Here is an 18,937-nt window from a genome sequence, read left to right as displayed (position 1 = left end):
AAGGGAAACAAGGGCCAAGCTAAGATTAGAGAGAGACTAGCCACAATGGTCGAATACTTTAACAGAAAATTGTTTCCAAATTTACAAAAAAAAAAAAAAATCCCGATATTGCAATTAAGAACAATGAACAGAAACTATGTCTTGTGAGTAAGTGTTCCAAAAGGTAGAAGCCACCGGAAATCAAAAAATGGTTCAAACGGCTCTGAGCACTATGGAACTTAACATCTGAGGTCATCACTCCCCTGAACTTAGAACTACTTAAACTTAACTAACCTAAGAACATCACATACTTCCATGCCCGCAGCAGGATTCGAACCTGCGACCGTAGCGGTCGGGCGTTACCAGACTGAAGAACCTAGAACAGCTCGGTCACAGCGGCCGGCCACCGAAAATCAATAATAACCACATGACTACCCACTACAAAAGAAAAATCGATAAAGTATAACAAAAATTCACGACAAGAAAGGTCACGAAATCAAACAAAAAAAAAATCGATAGTTTACTTAAACAGGGAAACTGGTCTAATTGCTAAAAAAGAATATTGATACACATTCTCAGGAACAAAACACTTCGGAACGGTTACCAACTATGCACAAAACAAACTCACTCAAATCTGCAGAAAATACAGTGGCCTTTTCTCGTAATATGACTAACCATACGCACTGCCCAAATCAGTTACTCGATTTATCCAGTAATCTAGTCACACTCATATATCCACGTAGCGCTGTTTCTCAAAGTCACAAAGCTATAGAGCACAAAGAAAATACTGCCACAAATTCTAAAAATCGTAAAATTATTCTCAATTCGTGCCTGTGCCAAGTATCCCGAACTATTCTATAATAACTGAAACCCATTAAAAAACGAATTAAGGACATAGTTAAGCTGAAACTTATACATTCAGAAAATTACAACATTAACGGCTTCAACAGATGTTACCTGTTTGACGGTTCCCAGTGCTGTGAGGCTGTTCGCCTATCACCCACCGTCCCTACCGCGAACCGGAAGCCGGCGCACAGTCAATATGCATATTCTATCTGTGCTGACTTAAAAAGAGTGACGATCATCGCTCGCTGGTATCTGTCTGACTCAGAAGAGTTGCCCTTCGTAACACACAGAAGGTGGCTAAGCTGTCCGAATATTCATAGAAACTTACCCCAAGTCCAGAGACATATAAAAACTCCAGTAGACGACAAACAAGCTTCCAAGCAGACAACCTAAGGGGTGGAGCGAGGGAAACAGAATGACAACTCGTATATATGATGAATTTTTTTCTGTCTGAGATTAAACTCGCAGTATGTACCTGACTAACGTGGAAAATAATTTAGGTATGAAATACAACTCATATATGGTAATTTAGTATTGAAATATCAGTATAGCTGCCAGATATTATGCTCAAGTGATGATCTTTCTCTCAGTTTGAATTTATAGGAGCACCTACACGTAAGCGGTGCTGTTCAGAAATGTAAAAGTGGGTATTAACCCTCAAAGTCAATGAAGCGTCTTATACAAAAACGCTTTTGTCTTTAGGCTTGATGTACAACTGGCAGTCTCCACAATTACAATCTCGTACCGGCAACGGAATACCACCGCAGATTATCTTCCCTGCATAATGCAGTCTCCATTTTATGCACAAAAATGGCTTCCTCTCATGTTAAATTAGTGTCCGGAGGTAAAATAGTCCCCCATTCGGATCTCCGGGGGGGACAACTTGAAAGGAGGCAAAAAATCAAAACGAGAATTGGTACCTGGAATGTCAGAACTCTGTTACAAGCAGGAAAACTAGAAAACCTTAAAAGAGAGATGGAAAAGAATCGTATGGACCTCGTAGGAGTTGCTGAGGTAAGATGGAATGGACATGGAGAGTTGCAGTCAGATGAATATGTATTCTACTACTCAGGAGGAGAAGTAAAAGGAATTAATGGAGTAGGAATGATTATGACAAAGGAATTGGCTAAATGTGTGGAATATGTGGACTATGCAAATGACCGGGTTATTGGTGTAAGGCTGAAAGGAGCACAAAAAGATTTACTGATTGTCCAGGTGTATATGCCAACTTCAGAACATGATGACCAAATTGTAGAGGAAACGTACAGTGTAATAGAGAGAATAATGGACGAAAATAAAAAATGCTGCAAAATAGTAATGGGAGACTGGAACGCCATTGTGGGAGAAGGGAAAGAGGGAAACATAGTAGGCAGTCATGGTCTTGGAAAGAGAAATGACAGAGGTGAATGGTTAATTGACTTCTGCAGGGAAAGGCAGCTGATAGCGGCAAACACATGGTTCAAGAACCATAAGAGGAGGCTCTACACTTGGAAATCACCAGGGGATAAATACAGAAACCAAATCGATTTTATACTGGTAGAAGAAAGATACAGGAATGGAATCAAGAAGGTGCACACATTACCAGGTGCAGATATTAATAGTGACCACAACTTACTTATGGCAGAAATAGAAATAAGAATGAAAAAACTGAAAAAGGCGACCATGGTGAAGAAGTGGGATTTAGAGAAGACAAGGTCCAACAAAGAACAAATTACAGAAATGCTGTCTCGGGACTTTCTAAACACATTACGAGACAAAGAAGCACCTGATAATGCCAAAGAGTACTGGAACATGCTGAAAGAAGGAATCATTAAAGCAGGACAGCAAAATATAGGATATGTAAAAGGGAAAAGGTCAAAAAAAAACCATGGGTCACACAAGAAATGATTTCCAAGATGGAGGAGAGAAGAAAATTGAAAAACAAGAACACTGAAGATGCAAGAAAGATATACCGAAGGTTAAATAACGAACTGCGAAGAAAAACAGAGCAGGCTAGGAAAAAATGGCTAAAAGAGGAATGTGATGAAATTGAAGAACTGGACAGGAAGGGAAGATACGACTTACTATACAACAGAGTAAAGACTATGACATGGGAACAAAACAGATCAGGAAGTGCTACTATGGAAATTTTGAGTAAAGACGAAGAGATAGTGTACAAAGATTGTGACGATGTCCTCCAGAGATGGGAAGAATATATAAAAGAGCTATATGACACAAATAGCAAACCAGAAACTCTGGAACTTCAATCACACAACAGTGTAAGTGATGAAGAGAAAGGACCGACCATCATAATGGAAGAAGTAAAGTCTGCCATTGCTGCAATGAAAAATGGCAAAGCATTAGGTACAGATACAATACCGGGAGAAATACTAAAATGCTTGAACCACAATGGAATAAGAGAAATATTGAGGTTATGTAATAAAATATATGACAGTGGTGAATGGCCTGAGGACTTTTCGACAACAGTAATGATTCCATTACCGAAAAAACAAGGAACCAAGAAATGCAGCGAGCACAGGACAATCAGCCTCATTTCACATGCAGCCAAAGTGATGTTAAGAATAATTAGTAAAAGACTTGAAAAAGTAATAGAGGAGAATCTCGGCGAGGAGCAGTTTGGCTTTAGACGGAATACGGGCACCAGAGATGCAATAGGGCTCCTACGAATCTTGGGAGAAAGGTTTATTGAAAAAGGAAGAGACCTATATATGTGCTTCATCGATTTAGAAAAGGCATTTGACAATGTGGTTTGGGACAAGCTGGCGACTATTATGAGGGAAAAGAGAGTGGACTGGAAAACCAGAAGACTTATAAACTCATTATACCTTAATCAAAAAGTTTCAGTTAAAGTGAAAGGAGAAAGTACAAACTGGATCAGACTAGGGAAAGGCGTAAGACAAGGATGCTGTTTATCACCTACTCTTTTCAACCTGTACTTGGAAAATATGATTGACCAATGCTCATTAGATGACAAAGGAGTAGAAATTGGAGGACGAAGAGTAGGATGCTTGAGATTTGCTGATGACATGGTCCTTCTAGCCACAGGGGAAAAAGAATTACAGGATTTGGTGGACACCATTGCAACTAACGGAAAAAAATATGGAATGAAAATTAACACAACTAAAACAAAAGTATTGGCAATAGGAGGAAATAAGGAAATAAAAATTGTGCTGAATGGAGAAACACTACAACAGGTGCAAAATTTTAAGTATCTTGGAAGCAGGATAGACACCGACTGGAAGTGCACCACAGAAATTAAAACAAGGATAGCAATGGCAAAAGAGGCGTTTTATAAGAAAAGGAGAATCTTCTGCAGCGGTCTGGACAGAGAACTCAGAAAGAGACTCATAAAATGTCTTGTATGGAGTGTTCTTCTATATGGCGCTGAAACATGGACTATGAGGAAAAAAGACAGAGAAAGGCTGGATGCTTTTGAGATCTGGACATGGCGGAAGGTGGAAAGAATAAGTTGGATGGACAGTGTAAAAAATGAAGAGGTACTGAGAAGAGTGAGAGAGAAAAGACAGTTACTAGATGTAATAAAGAGAAGAAAAAGAAATTGGATTGGGCATATATTAAGAAAGAATGACGGACTGATAAAAACAGTTTTAGAAGGTTATGTAGAAGGGAAAAGGAAGCGAGGAAGGAAGAGATTCCAGATACTGGATGACATGATGGACGGTACAACATACAGCAGCCTTAAGAAGGAAGCAATGGATCGCAGAAAACGGAGAGGCAAATGACCTGCTAATATAGCAGATAACTGATGATGATGACCGTAGGGTAAAATGGGCCATAACAGTCGAAACTGTTGAAACAGTCGACAAGAATCGGCTTTGTCCCGGCCATCATCCCTGGATGATCATGTGAGTCTTTTTTTTCTAGCTGTTTGTGGATTGAAGGCTCCTCAGATATTCTACTTATCTAGATAACTAAGGGGAAAAGAATTCTTGGAATTCAGCATTCATAAACATGGCGACCATACGCTAGGAACGTTATTTCGACTCGCATACTATATAGTTTCTAGCAGACAGCGATACTGATAAAAAGCGTATGAGGATGTTCTAGAAATGATATGGAAGAAAGCCTCTCGCTGAACGGAAGCTTGTGGCGAGTTATCGGCTATCTGACGCTCAACACACTGACTTCCCTGTGTCTCTGAGGAGGAAAATCGGAGACACGTGCACAAAACCGCGGCCTTGACGATGGGTCGCTAAGGAAAACACAATTCTCGTAGCATAGACAACTCACACGGGGTGATACGTTATGAACAGAAAGAAACTTAAGTCAGTGATGAGCACAAAGTAAAGATCTAAAACTGACAATTATATAAAAAAGATTGCTGTTGCGATAAATGGAAACATGAGTGTTAGACAAAGGTTGGGTACCGCTGATCCACCAAGACATTCCATCCCCATAAGGACATTGGACGAGTGTAGCGGAGACCTTGTAAAAAAAAGAAAATAACTAAATGAAAATGCTATGTACCAGCTCGCTGAATGTATGGCTTAGTGCGAAGCGTGTGCGATTTCTAAGATGGCACAGCAAACAGGACAATTTTATACAACACTATTCACGTAAAATAAATTCAGTAACATCACCAAATTCCAAGTTTGATTGTCCGCTGATGATACAGACATTTAAATAAGTAGCAGGTCAAGTAGAAAGATAGATGAAATTGCTAAAACTAATCCTGGTAAGATGTTTTTGCTTTGTATGTGCTTAAATATGACAAGCAAACAGAAGAAGTTGACAGTGTTAAATTCAGAAGATTAGAATTTAATAAATTCAATTGGGAAGACGTTACGACAGAACAGCTGATGTGTCTACACAAACCTTTATTCACAGCGTGATTTCATATGATACAAGTGATACTAAAATACACAACTAGCCATTTAAATTGCTACACCACGAAGGTGACGTGATACAGACGTGAAATTTAACCGATAGGAAGAAGGTGCTGTGATATGCAAATGATTAGCTTTTCAGAACATTCACACAAAGTTGGCGCCTGTGGCGACACCTACAACGCGCTGACATGAGGAAAGTTCCCAACCCATTTCTCATACATAAACAGCAGTTGAACGGCATTGCCTGGTGAAAAGTTGTTATGATGCCTCATTAAGGAGGAGAAATGCGTACCATCACGTTTCCGACATTGGTGAAGGTAGGATTGTAGCCTATCGCGATTGCAGTTTATCGAATCGCGACATTGCTGCTAGCATTGGTCGAGATCCAATGAGTGTTAGCAGAATATTGAATCAGGGGGTTCAGGAGGGTAATACGGAACGCTGTGCTGAATCCCAACGGCCTCGTATCACTAGCAATCGAGATGACAGCCATCTTATCCGCACGGCTGTAACGGATCGTGCAGCCACGTCTCGATCCCTGAGTCAACAACCATCTGCAACCATCTGCTCGAAGAGTTAGACGACGTTTGCAGCAGCATGGACTATCAGCTCGGATACCATGGCTGCGGTTACCCTTGACGCTGCATCACAGACAGGAGCGCCTGCGATGGTGTACTCAACGACGAACCTGCGTGCACGAATGGCAAAACGTCATTTTTTCGGATGAATCCAGCTTCTGTTTACAGCATCGTGATGGTCGCATTCGTGTTTGGCAACATCACGGTGAACGCACATTGGAAGCGTGTATTCGTCATCGCCATACTGGCATAACACCCGGCGTGATGGTATGGAGTGCCATTGGTTACACGTCTCGGTCACTTCTTGTTCGCATTGACGGCACTCTGAACAGTGGACGTTATATTTCAGATGTGTTACGACCCGTGGCTCTACCCTTCATTCGATGCCTGCGAAACCCTACATTTCAGCAGGATAATGCACGACTGCATGTTGCAGTACCTTTACGGGCCTTTTTGGATACAGAAAATGTTCGACTGCTGCCCTGGCCAGCACATTCTCCAGATCTCTCACCAACTGAAAACGTCTGGTCTAGTGTGGCCAACCAACTAACTCGTCACAATACGCCAGTCACTACTCTTGATGAATTGTGGTATCGTGTTTAAGCCGCATGGGCAGCTGTACCTGTGCACGCCATCCAAGCTCTGTTTGACTCAAAGCTCAGGCGTATCAAGGCCGTTATTAACGGCCAGAGGTGGTTGTTCTGGGTACTGTTTTCTCAGGATCTATGCACCCAAATTGCGTGAAAATGTAATCACGTGTCAGTTCTAGTATAATATATTTGTGCAATGAATACCCGTTTATCATATGCATTCCTTCTTGGTGTAGCAATTTTAATGGCCAGTAGTGTACAAAAGCTAGTAAACTTCGCTTGCTTTCGTCCATAATATGAAACGCGATCATTTTTTTGGGGCACTAAGCTACAATATTAGTACACCAAATGCGTACAATATATATTCTTTGTGGAGTCAACTCAAGAACGCCCTGCAGAAGTCTATTCAAGAAACTGGGGATACTCTATACTCCTTCCTAATATGTTTACTCCTTAAGGATATTTGTCATAAATAATACATCTATTTTCTTTAAACCAATCTTGTAATGAATAACGGACATCACAAAGATTTACTGTCACGTTTTTTGGTCCAGATATGTATCCATTATTCACACATTCTCAGTTTGCATTTACATCTACATCTTTCGGCAGTCAGCTTCAAATGTCGGTCCTCTAAATTTTCTCAAAATTGTTTCTCGAAAAGAGCATCACCTTCTCTCCAGGAATTCCCATTTAAGATCCCGAACACTTACGTGTTGTTCGAACCTAAATCAGCCGCCCGCCTCTGAATTGCTTCAATGTCTTCCTCAATCCCACCTGGCACGGATCCCAAACACTCGAGCAGTACTCAAGAATAGGTCCTATATGCGATGTCTTTTACACCTGAACCACTCTTTCCTAAAATTCTCAATAAACCGAAGTCGATCATTTGCCTTTCCTACCGCAGTTTCACATGCCCGTTCCACCTCATTTCGCTTTGCAAAGTTACCGCCAGATATTCAAACGACTTGACTGTGTGAAACCGGACACTAGTAATACTGTACCGGAACATTACAGGTTTCTTCATCCAATTCATCCGCATTAACTTACATTTTTACACATTTAGGGCTAGCTGCCATTCATTACACCAACTGGAAATTTTGTGTATGTCGTATTGTATCTTCCTACAGTCACTCAACTTCGACACCTTACCGCACACCAGGCATCATCAGAGAACAACAGCGGACTTTCATACTTCCTTAGGGCACTCCTGATGATACGCTTGTCTCTGATGAACACTCACCATCGAGGACAACATATTGGGTTCTATTATTTAGAAAGTCTTCGAGCCACTCACATATCTGTAAACTTATTGAATATGCTCGTACCTTCGTTAACAGCATTGTCAAATGCTTTTCGAAAATCTAGAAACATGGAATCGACCTGTTGGCCTCCATCCATAGTTCTTAGTATATCATGTGAGAATAGGGCAAGCTGAGTTCCGCACGAGCGATGCTTACTAAAATCATGTTGATTGTGGACAGAAGCTTCTTAGTCTCGGGAACATTTGTTGTATTCGAACTGAGAATATGTTCAAGGATTCTGCAGCAAACAGAAGTTGGAGAATGTGGTATGTAAATTCCTTTTACCTTTCTTATGGACCGGAGTCACCGGCGCTTTTTTTGAGTGGCATAAGACTTTGTGCTGGGCGAGAGATTCACGACAAATGCAAGGTAGGTAAGGGGCTAATGATACTTCCTGAAATCGAACTGGGATTCCATCGGGACCTGGGGATTTATTTGTTTTCAAATCTTTCGGATGTTTCTCTACCCACGGGATGCTTATTTCTACGTCGTCCATACGGAAGTCTGCCCGAAGGTCAAATGATTGTATGTTTGTATAGTTCTCCTGTGTCAACGAGTTCTTGAACGTGAAATTTAATACTTCGGCTTTCGTTTTGCTATCTTCAACTGCCACACCAGACTGGTCAAGAAGGGACTGAATGCAAGCCTTAGATCGCTTAGTGAATTTACATACGACCAGAATTTTCTCGGGTTCCCTGCCACATCTTTTGCTAACGTGTGACGGTGATAGTTGTTTTATGCTTCGCGCATAGATCTTTTCACAGACGCACGAATCTCTACCAACCTTCGCTTGTCGTCATTTGGGCGTTCCCTTTTGCAACTAGAGCGCAACAGCCTCTGCTTTATCAGCATCTGCCGAATTTCGTTAATAAACCATGGTGGGTCTTTTGCACTGTTTATCCACTTACTACGCACTTAACTCTCCAGGTCACGATTTACAATCTGCTTAAGCTTTGCCCATAATTCCTCTACATCCATCTTACCGGAACTAAGTGATGCCAGTTCACTGTCTAAGTGGGATGTTAATAGCTGATTATCTGCTCTATCTAGCAGAAACACTCTCCTAGAGTGATTTATTAACTTTCGTAATCATAATTTCTATAACGACATAATGATTGCTAATCCCCGTTTCCACACTGACATTGTCGATAAGGTCTGGCCTGTTTGTAGCTACAAGGTCTAAGATATTTCCATTGCGTGTCGGCTGCCGAGCTGGCTGCTCAAGACAATTTTCAGCAAATGTGTTCAAAATTATTTCGCATGACTATCTGTCTGTACCGCAGTGAATCCGTAGACGTCCTACTCTTTACTCGGCAGGTGAAAGTCGTCTCCAACTAATATTTGACGATATGGGTATGTCGGCCGGTGTGACCGAGAAGTTCTAGGCGCTTGAGTCTGGAAACGCGCTACCGCTACAGTCGCAGGTTCGAATCCTGCCTCGGGCATAGATATGTGTCATGTTCTTGTGTTAGTTAGGTTTAAGTAGTTCCTGGGCATTGTTGACCTCAAATGCTAAGTCCCACAGTGCTCAGAGCCATTTGAACCATTTTTGATCTGGGTATCTATGTGCTGTTGACCGTAGACTTTCCTTGAATGACTCTAGAACTGTCACAGCGGAATCGGGTGGTCTGTAAAAACATCCAACAATTAGTTTCACCTATACCTACTATACACTACCAGATGACTTCACTGTCACGCACGACTTCGTCCTCAATAGAGACAATATTTTTGTCAACTGGAATGAACACTCCCCCTCCTATTGCCGGTAATCTGTCTTTTCGAAGTACGTTCCACCACTCGCTAAATATCCTAGAGCTTTCCACTTCGGGCTTCAGCCAGATCTCTGTCCAAAGATTAATTTGAGAGCGAGAACTTCCCTAGAGGGCAGTAAATTCTAGAAATTATTACTCTTACTTTGACAGTTTACTGATAAAATTGTGACAGTCGAAGTTTCTTTATTCTGAATGCCGTTTGACTTCCCTTGCTGTGAATCGACTGGCGAGTGTTCATTAGAGCACCACAAACTATCCCCTAGCCTAATAAACCCTCATGTGCACTCCACAAGTATTCTGCTACCCGAGTAGCTGCTTCCTTTGTGACAACCATAATAAACTTAGCTATTAAAAATGTCATTTTAAAAAGAGTCTCAATTAACTCCAGTGACGCCTTTGACGAATTTCTTAGTAGAAACGATTGATGTTCATTCAGGATATAAGGGGTGTAAGTGGAGATATTCTTGTATGTGGTACCTTAATATGCACACACTCATTGTGTTAGTTGGTTTTCCTCTGTGTCGAATAGTCTTCCTGTAAACCTGGAACATAATCATCTACATGATGTTTTCTGCATGGTTGTAACTGCACCACTAAGTGCACCACACCTGTCAGTATAGACTAATCGTTTTACGTCCACGAGTCCGCATAGAACAACTGACCAGCTGCCCAGGGAAAAATAAGCAATAATGAGTTGCTGTTGCACACATACATGAAGCTACTACCCAACCTAAAAACATATGACTTGTAATAGCTATAATTTTTAGTCTGCAAATGATGTAAATACCGACGTCATGTTTTTCAGTACACTATCCCAGTTGCAACAGTAATATTTGCTTTTTAATTGTATACATATTTTGTAGCTTCAAACGAGACTGTACTCAGTACACTCGAGGTATAAATTAAAAAACGCCTTCAGTCACAATTTTTTGTGTTCTATTCAGTACACGATGCATTTCGGACCCTGTGGGTCCATCTTCAGGTGTAATTCGTCTTAATACATGCTTTATTTGTTCTCTTGAATGAGATGAAATGCATATTCCTGTCACGACATGCGGTTCTAGGCGCGCAGTCCGGAACCGTGCGACTGCTACGGTCGCAGGTTCGAATCCTGCCTCGGGCATGGATGTGTGTGATGTCCTTAGGTTAGTTAGGTTTAAGTAGTTCTAAGTTCTAGGGGACTGATAACCACAGCAGTTGAGTCCCATAGTGCTCAGAGCCATTTGAACCATTTGAACCTGTCACGAAAATGTTTGATGTTAGGTTATGAATTTCGTAAGTCAGACACGGAAAATATATGTATGACCCCAGGTATTTAAATTTGATGACCGATTTCAGCTCATCATCCTGGATCTTGCAAGACCTCATCCTCAGTGCTAAATATTCTGACTTTGAAAATTAGCAGGACAAAGAATATTTAGCACTGAAGGATGTGCAAATGAGGTCTTGCAAGATCCAGGATGATGAGCTGAAATCGGTCTGCAAATTTAAATACCTGGGGTCATACATACAGATGAACGGAGGACTGGAAAGCGAGATAAAACACCGAATAAATTGCGGTTGGAACAACTGGAGGAAAATGAGTGGAGTGTTGTGTGACAGGAAGGTGAGCACTGGGTTGAAAGGGAAAGTGTACACGTCGGTGGTAAGGCCTGCTATGATATACGGGGCAGAGACATGGCCAATCACAATAGCCCAGGAAAGGAAGATGGCAGTGACGGAAATGAGGATGCTGAGGTGGATGTGTGGGGTAACAAGGAAGGACAGGATTAGAAATGAATTTGTTAGAGGAGCTGTGAAAGTGGAACCCATGGGGAAAAAGGTACAAGAAAGCAGACTAATGTGGTACGGACACTTACAGAGAAAAGGGGAAGAGTATATTGGAAACGGAGTTGAAGATTGAAGGAGCGAATAGGAGAGGAAGACCAAAGATGAGGTGGAAGGATAAGATATCCAGGGACCTAAGGGAGAAGGGATGGAAGAAGGAAGAGGCAATGGATAGAGTACTATGGAGGAGAAGGATCCAGAAGAGCAACGCCGACCCTACGTGACGTGGGACAAGGCGACGATAAAGAAGAAGACGCGGAAAATACGTGCGAAACAGTGGAAAAGATGAATAGTGTAAACTGACCAAATAATCCAAGAAAAGCGTTTTTAACGTTTTAGTAACAGCATAAGTTTTTCCTCCATCGTTTTCAAGCATATCACTTCATTCAAGAGGCACATTCGCAAATACATGTTTGTAAACGCTTCACATATATTTTTGTACATGGTGCGGTCAAAGATGAATTTTGTATAGTGCTAAAGACATAATTATTAAACAGTTGATATATGCAGCAACGAATTGACATATGCAGGAAATAACTTTAGAACAGATCTTTAAAATTACTGAAATAGCTGTGGCTTGCGAAACCTGTCTGTCTGTCCATTTAACATCTAATCTGGTTTTTTGATTTTGTGGAGGTATAGCCGGCCGCGGTGGTCTCGCGGTTCTAGGCGCGCAGTCCGGAACCGTGCGACTGCTACGGTCGCAGGTTCGAATCCTGCCTCGGGCATGGATGTGTGTGATGTCCTTAGGTTAGTTAGGTTTAAGTAGTTCTAAGTTCTAGGGGACTGATGACCACAGCTGCTAAGTCCCATAGTGCTCAGAGCCATTTGAACCATTTTTTTTTTTGTGGAGGTATTTCTCCGGCTGTTCTGACAGATTTAGGGTCTTACCATTGGCTTCATTATGTAATACTAACAAATTTTTTTCTACATTGTTGATGACATGTTTCGTTTCCAACATATGTTGTGCAATGGCTGATTTTTTAAAGTGGTTGAGCCTGAAAGCATTTACATGTTCTTGAAAACGGGTTCTGAAGTTTCTGCCTGTTTTCCCTACATAGTAGGCAGGACAACGATCACCTCTGAAGTATATTGCGCCACCATCTGGAAATTAACGAACAACTTCAGTGCGTTCGTCGGCACAAAAATGCAAACGAACTTCTCCTTCTCCATGACAACTCAAGGCGTCACAACAGTCTGCGCATTCGAGAGGAGCTCACAAAGTTTCATTGGACTGTTCTTCCTCATTCATCCTACAGTTTTATAGCTAAAAGTGTGGGGAATAGTATAATGTATTGGAATCCTGAATAAAACCAACCTGATTCTAGAAAGGAAGTGTTGCATTACCTATTGAACGCCCCTTCTGACTGTATCAGGTGCTGACAACGCTGTCTCACACTAGTATGCAGCAACTCAGTATTCTTCACAGTCATCACGCAACATCTGACATTGCTCACGTCCCTTATACACCCTACTAGGCCTAATAACAACATTAAAAAGGATCAAAACTAATGTATGTGGTGGCCCTTCTACCTGTCACAAGGCATTGCAACTCTAATAATTTAAATACCCAACGATGGTGAGGAAGTGCACGTAGTTACAGCTACCTGACATCCAACCAGGTCTTCTGGGTGCTTCAGTCTTTTTTTTTTTTTTTTTTTTTTTTATTAGGCAGCGTATTTATGAACCGAAACCACGTTTCCAATCCATTGTCAAGGAAACAACACCGACTTGACCTTACATTTCAAGAAGAATAAAAGCTTACTAGCAAGATATCAGTCCCAGAAATCGATCTGCGTGAAAATTCCCGCCAGAATTCTGATAATATGCTGTTATAACCTTCTGAGTCTATAGATTTAAACTTGGCGCACGCCGGTTGTTTTTCTCTCTCTCCTCCCCATTGTAGTCGCTTAGTATTCGAGCACAAAGTACCGTACGATGAAGTGAGTAAAATGTTTGTATTCATAATGTCGGACAACCAACACACGATTGTGCTTTGTTCATTGTGTCAAAGTGCGCGTATCCAACCTGTAGGTGGTGCCAAAGATTTCTTTACTCTGAATACTTTCATGTTCTGATTCACAAAGACAGGGTAAATTTATTAAATGAATGTGTGTCTGATTTCAGAAGTAGCATAGTAGCTATTTTCTTTGGACTCCTGACACTATTACAGAAACGGTGTCAATTCATTCTTCAGCATGATTGGCACGATTGAATTGTAAATCGAAAATCATTAACTCCTTTCATAAATTTAATAGCTTATTTTTGCTATTCATTGAATGTGATGTGAGCTCTATTTTCATTCCATGTGTCTAACGTAATGTATTTACTCTGGATATTTTTGGACTGAAATTATAAATCGTCGATACGTTACAAAAAAATGGCTCTGAGCACGATGGGACTTAACTTCTGAGGTCTTCAGTCCCCTAGAACTTAGAACTACTTAAACCCAACTAACCTAAGGACATCACACACATCCATGCCCGAGGCAGGATTCGAACCTGCGACCGTAGCAGTCGCGCGGTTCCAGACTGTAGCGCCTAGAACCTCTCGGCCACTCCGGCCGGCGATACGTTACACCAAAGAGGTTCTGAGTACAAGCAATGTGATCTTTGGCTGCTAGTAGAACTGTCGTTGCCTGCAGCATTCTATGAGAAGTAAGTAAATCGGCTATTGCTTATGTTACTAAGCGCTATGTAAATTGCTAACAGCGCACACAGATAAAGACATAGAGTACATTGAATTTTGGTAATATGATTTGGTAAAGGTTGATTTGAGAAGTGAGAAGATTTTCACGTAGTATTGTTGCTGCATTGCTTGCTCGTGCGTAATTTATGATGAATTTGTGAAAGGTAAATTTTTGGTGATTTCTCCTTATTGGTTTGGGTCAGTTAGATGGATCACACGGAGATCAAGTAAAATTATCTATTCACATGCCTTGCTCTTAGAGGTTATAGATTCGCCACTCCTTCAACCTTTTAGTAAATAATTTCATGGTAGAGTCATATTTTTAATAATAAGCAATTTTTGTAAAGATGATTGTAATTATCGAGGAATTACTCTCAGTATTCACAATACAGTTTTTAAAAGTTAGTCTCTTATCAGTAATTCAATAAATGCAATATCTTTCACCATCTCCTCATAAAAGACTGACTTCAGAATTGGGAAGATTTTCAGGTAATGTTGCTGCTGCATTGCTTGATAGCGCGTAGTTTATAATGAACTTACGATAGGTAAATTGTCGGCGATTTCTCGTTACTGGTTTGAATCACTTAGTTTCATCAAGTCGAGATCAATTAAAATTATCTATTCACACGCCTGCCCTCTGAAGTCATAGACTCACCACTTCTTCAAAATTTGAGTAATTAATTAATCATGGCAAAGTGATATTTTCAATAAAAAGTAATTATTGTGGAGATAATAGTAACTGTCGGGGAATGACTTTCAGTATTCGCAATATACTTTCTTAAAGGTTAGTCCATTTCAGTAATTCAGTAAATGCAATATCTTTCACCGTCTCCTCGCGAAAGGTTTGTTTTTTGCAGTTGCTTCGCCACATTGCACTGAGCGGAACACAGTCAAAATGAAAGTGTAGTCTGCTTAGCATAGCTGCAAGTTCTTGCAGTGCAGTTGCGCAAGGCCTTTCTTTACTTGAGCTGATTTGTTGTTGCGCCGTATTGTAATGCTCATCACTTTCGAGCAGTACAGGAGTACAGATAAGACATAAACATTGGTTAGCAGCAACGTACTCAAGTTAGAAAACCGCAAAGTCATTCGTAGTTAAGCATTGCATTTTAATACCAGGTTCAACTTAGGTATTGTTCAAGCCAGATTACATTACAGTGGAGTGATACAGTTGCGTGTGAATTATTTGAAGTTTGAATTTTTCTTTGTTCAAGCTGCACACATAAATTCACAAGACATCTTGAGAAAAGCATTTTGGATAGTTGTTCTTTCACAAATTCGCTTTGTAACTTTATGTAGAGTTTTTATTCTGTTAGTTTTGAGTGTTGGATCTGCAAGTTACGTACTGTGACGTCACACATTGTAGAAAGTTCACTGCACTCCGTAATACAGAATTTCACAGGATAGCTTATTTAGTATATACTTTTATGTTTCCTAATTATTTGGTAACAGTTAATTAAAATGCAGTTATACAGTTTCAGATTCTTCTGGCGGCTTTTTTTATCGGGCAGTGATACGTAAGCACACTACTTACACTGTTCAGATTACAGCTCAGGCACACACGAAGTCAAAAAATGGGAAACTAGTTCGGTTCAGTTTAGTTCATAATAAAAAACAAAACCCAACAAGTTACACTTTTCTAATAATTACTCAGTTGCTTGGCTTTATTCATCTTGATTTTTAGACGTAGTACTGAATATACACTGACCAGCCAGAACATTACGATCAGTGAGCGTGTTGTCCACGTGTTCAATGTGGGAAGGCATGATTTGTCGGGTGTTCGAGGAGTGCTGTGATAAATGTCTTCAACACGTGGTGGATCCAAGGTGGAACCACGTCCAGACGTCTTGAAGTTAGGCCGCGACCCTTCATTAGAGATGTCGGACGTCGTTGGATGGTCAGCGGCGAACTCTGGTGGAATTAACATCAGACTTTAATGCTGGCCAGAGTTCAAGTGTGTGCGAAAACACAGTGCACCGAACACTCCTAAAGATGGACCTCCGCAGCCGACGACCCAAGCATGTGCCATTGTTAACACCACGACATCGGCAACTAGTCTGAAATGGGCACATGACCATCGGCACTGGACATTGGCGCAGTGCCAGAGCGTTGCATGGTCTGATGAATACCGATACCGTCTTCACAATGCCGATGGGAGAGCGCGAATTCGTCGTCTTCCAGGGAACAGCTCCTTGACACCTGTACTGCAGGACAGAGGCAAGCTGTCGGCTACTCCATTATGCTCTAGGCACCATTCTCGTGGGCACCTATGGGTCCACTGGAGCTCGTGCATGGCAGGATGACGGCCAGGAAGTATCGTACAGTGGTTGCAGATCACCTATATCCCTTCATGAAAGTCTTGTTTCACGACGGCAGTGGCATTTTTCAACAAGATGTCACAAGGCCAGGAGTGTGACGGAAGGGTTCGAGGAACACGGTGACGAGATCGAATTGATGTGCTGGACTTCCAAATCTCAAGATCTGAATCCGATCGAACACATCTGGGATGTAATTGAACTCGGCGTCAAAGCTCATCGACCCCTCCCTGGAATTTAGGGGAATTAGGTGACTGGTGTGTGTAGATGTGGTGCCAACTCCCTCCAGCGACTTAGCAAGGCCCCATTGCTTCCATGCCACAACACATCGCCGCTGTTATTCGTGCCAAAGGTGAACACAGCGGTTATTACGTTTGTGGTCATATTGTTCTGACTGATTAGTGTATGTATACGTGAGGTTGACGTATTAGGTATTGTTTTCGCGTGTTGTCGAACAAGATTTCAAAACACGTTCAGCAGACGAGTTGTATTCCCCCCCCCCCTACCTCCCCCCCCCCCCAATCTTTCCTCGCCGTTAACAGATCCGCGAATAGGAGGGCGCTGAGCGACTGCTACGGTCGCAGGTTCGAATCCTGCCTCGTGCATGGATGTATGTCATGTTCTTAGGTTGGTTAGGTTTAAGTAGTTCTAAGTTCTAGGGGACTGATGACCTGAGATGTTAAGTCCCATAATGCTCAGAGCCATTTTTGAGGGCGCTGATTGTTACCGCACTCTACAGTACCAGGCACTCGAACAATGGAGGCTGCAGCGGAGCGAGTGACAAACAACCGGTACGCACGAAGCTTAAAAGTTGTACACTGAGAAGGTCATTACTGCGTACCGTGAGAATTATAGCCCAAATTTTCGTACCAGATTGTCTGTTGGCGGGGATATCTTTGCAAGTGCTTTTGCCTCCTTAAAATACATCAGTTTAGTGATGCTGCGTTGTGAGACGTACTAGTGATTAACAGATCGTCCTAAAAGGGTATACAAAATGTCGGAAACGAAGCAGGTGGATGGGAATAAAACGTATAAAAGATAGGATTGACAGGAAGTACAAAGTTGCTAAGCAGGAATGGCTAGAGGAAAAATGTAGTATGTAGAAGCATATTTTATTAGGGGAAAGATAGACACCGCCTCCAGGAAAATTAAAGAAGCCTTTGGCGAAAAGAGAGGCAGCTGCATGACCATCAAGATGGTCAACTAGTCCTAAGTATGGAAGGGAAAGCTGAAAGGTGGAAGGCGTATATAGAGCGTCTATACAAGGAAGGTGAACTTGAAGGTACTATTATATTAAATGGAAGAGGACCTAGATGAAGTGATGAGAGATACGATACAGCACCGAAGGACCTAAGTCGAAATAAGGCTCCTGAGATTCATTTAGAACTAGTGATAGACGTGGGAGAGACAGCCATGACAAAACTCTTCCATCTGGTGTGCAAGGTGCATGAGACAGGCGAAATGGCTCGGACTTTAAAAAGAATGTAATAATTCTAATTCCAAAAAAAAGCAGGTGCTGACAGGTGTGAATATTACAGAACTATCACTTTAGCAGGTCACGATTTCAAAATACTAATACGAATTCTTTACACGAGAAATTAAATACCGGTAGAAGCCGACCTCGAGGAAGATCAGTCGAGATTACCGAGAAATGTAGGAACACGTGAGGCAATACCGACCCTACAACTTATCTTAGAAGATAGACTAAGGAAAATCAAACCTACGTTTACAGCATTTGTAGACTTAGAAAAACCTTTTGACAGTGTTGCCTGGAACACTATCTGCGAAATTGTCAGGGTAGCAGGCAGAATACAGGGAGCGAAAGGCTATTTATGACTGTACAGATGCCACATGGCAGTTATAAGAGTCGAGGATCATGAAAAGGTAAGCAGTGATTGAGAAGGGAGTGAGACTGGGTTGTAGCCAATCCCCGATGTTATTCAGTCTGAACACTGGGCGGTAAAGGAAAAATATGCAGTAGGAACTTAAATTTACGTAGAAGAAAGAAATAAAAAGTTTCAGGTTTGCCGATGACATTGTAATTCTGTCAGAGACACCAAAGGACTTGGAAGAGCAGTTGAACGGAATGGATAGTGTCTTGCAAAGAAGATATAAGACGAACATCTCAACAAAAGCAAAACGAGGATAATGCAATGTAGTCGAATTAAATGACTTGATGCTATGGGAATCA

Source organism: Schistocerca nitens, chromosome 7 (assembly GCF_023898315.1).
Source record: "Schistocerca nitens isolate TAMUIC-IGC-003100 chromosome 7, iqSchNite1.1, whole genome shotgun sequence".
NCBI lineage: Eukaryota > Metazoa > Arthropoda > Insecta > Orthoptera > Acrididae > Schistocerca > Schistocerca nitens.
Note: the sequence above shows the minus strand (reverse complement) of the source record.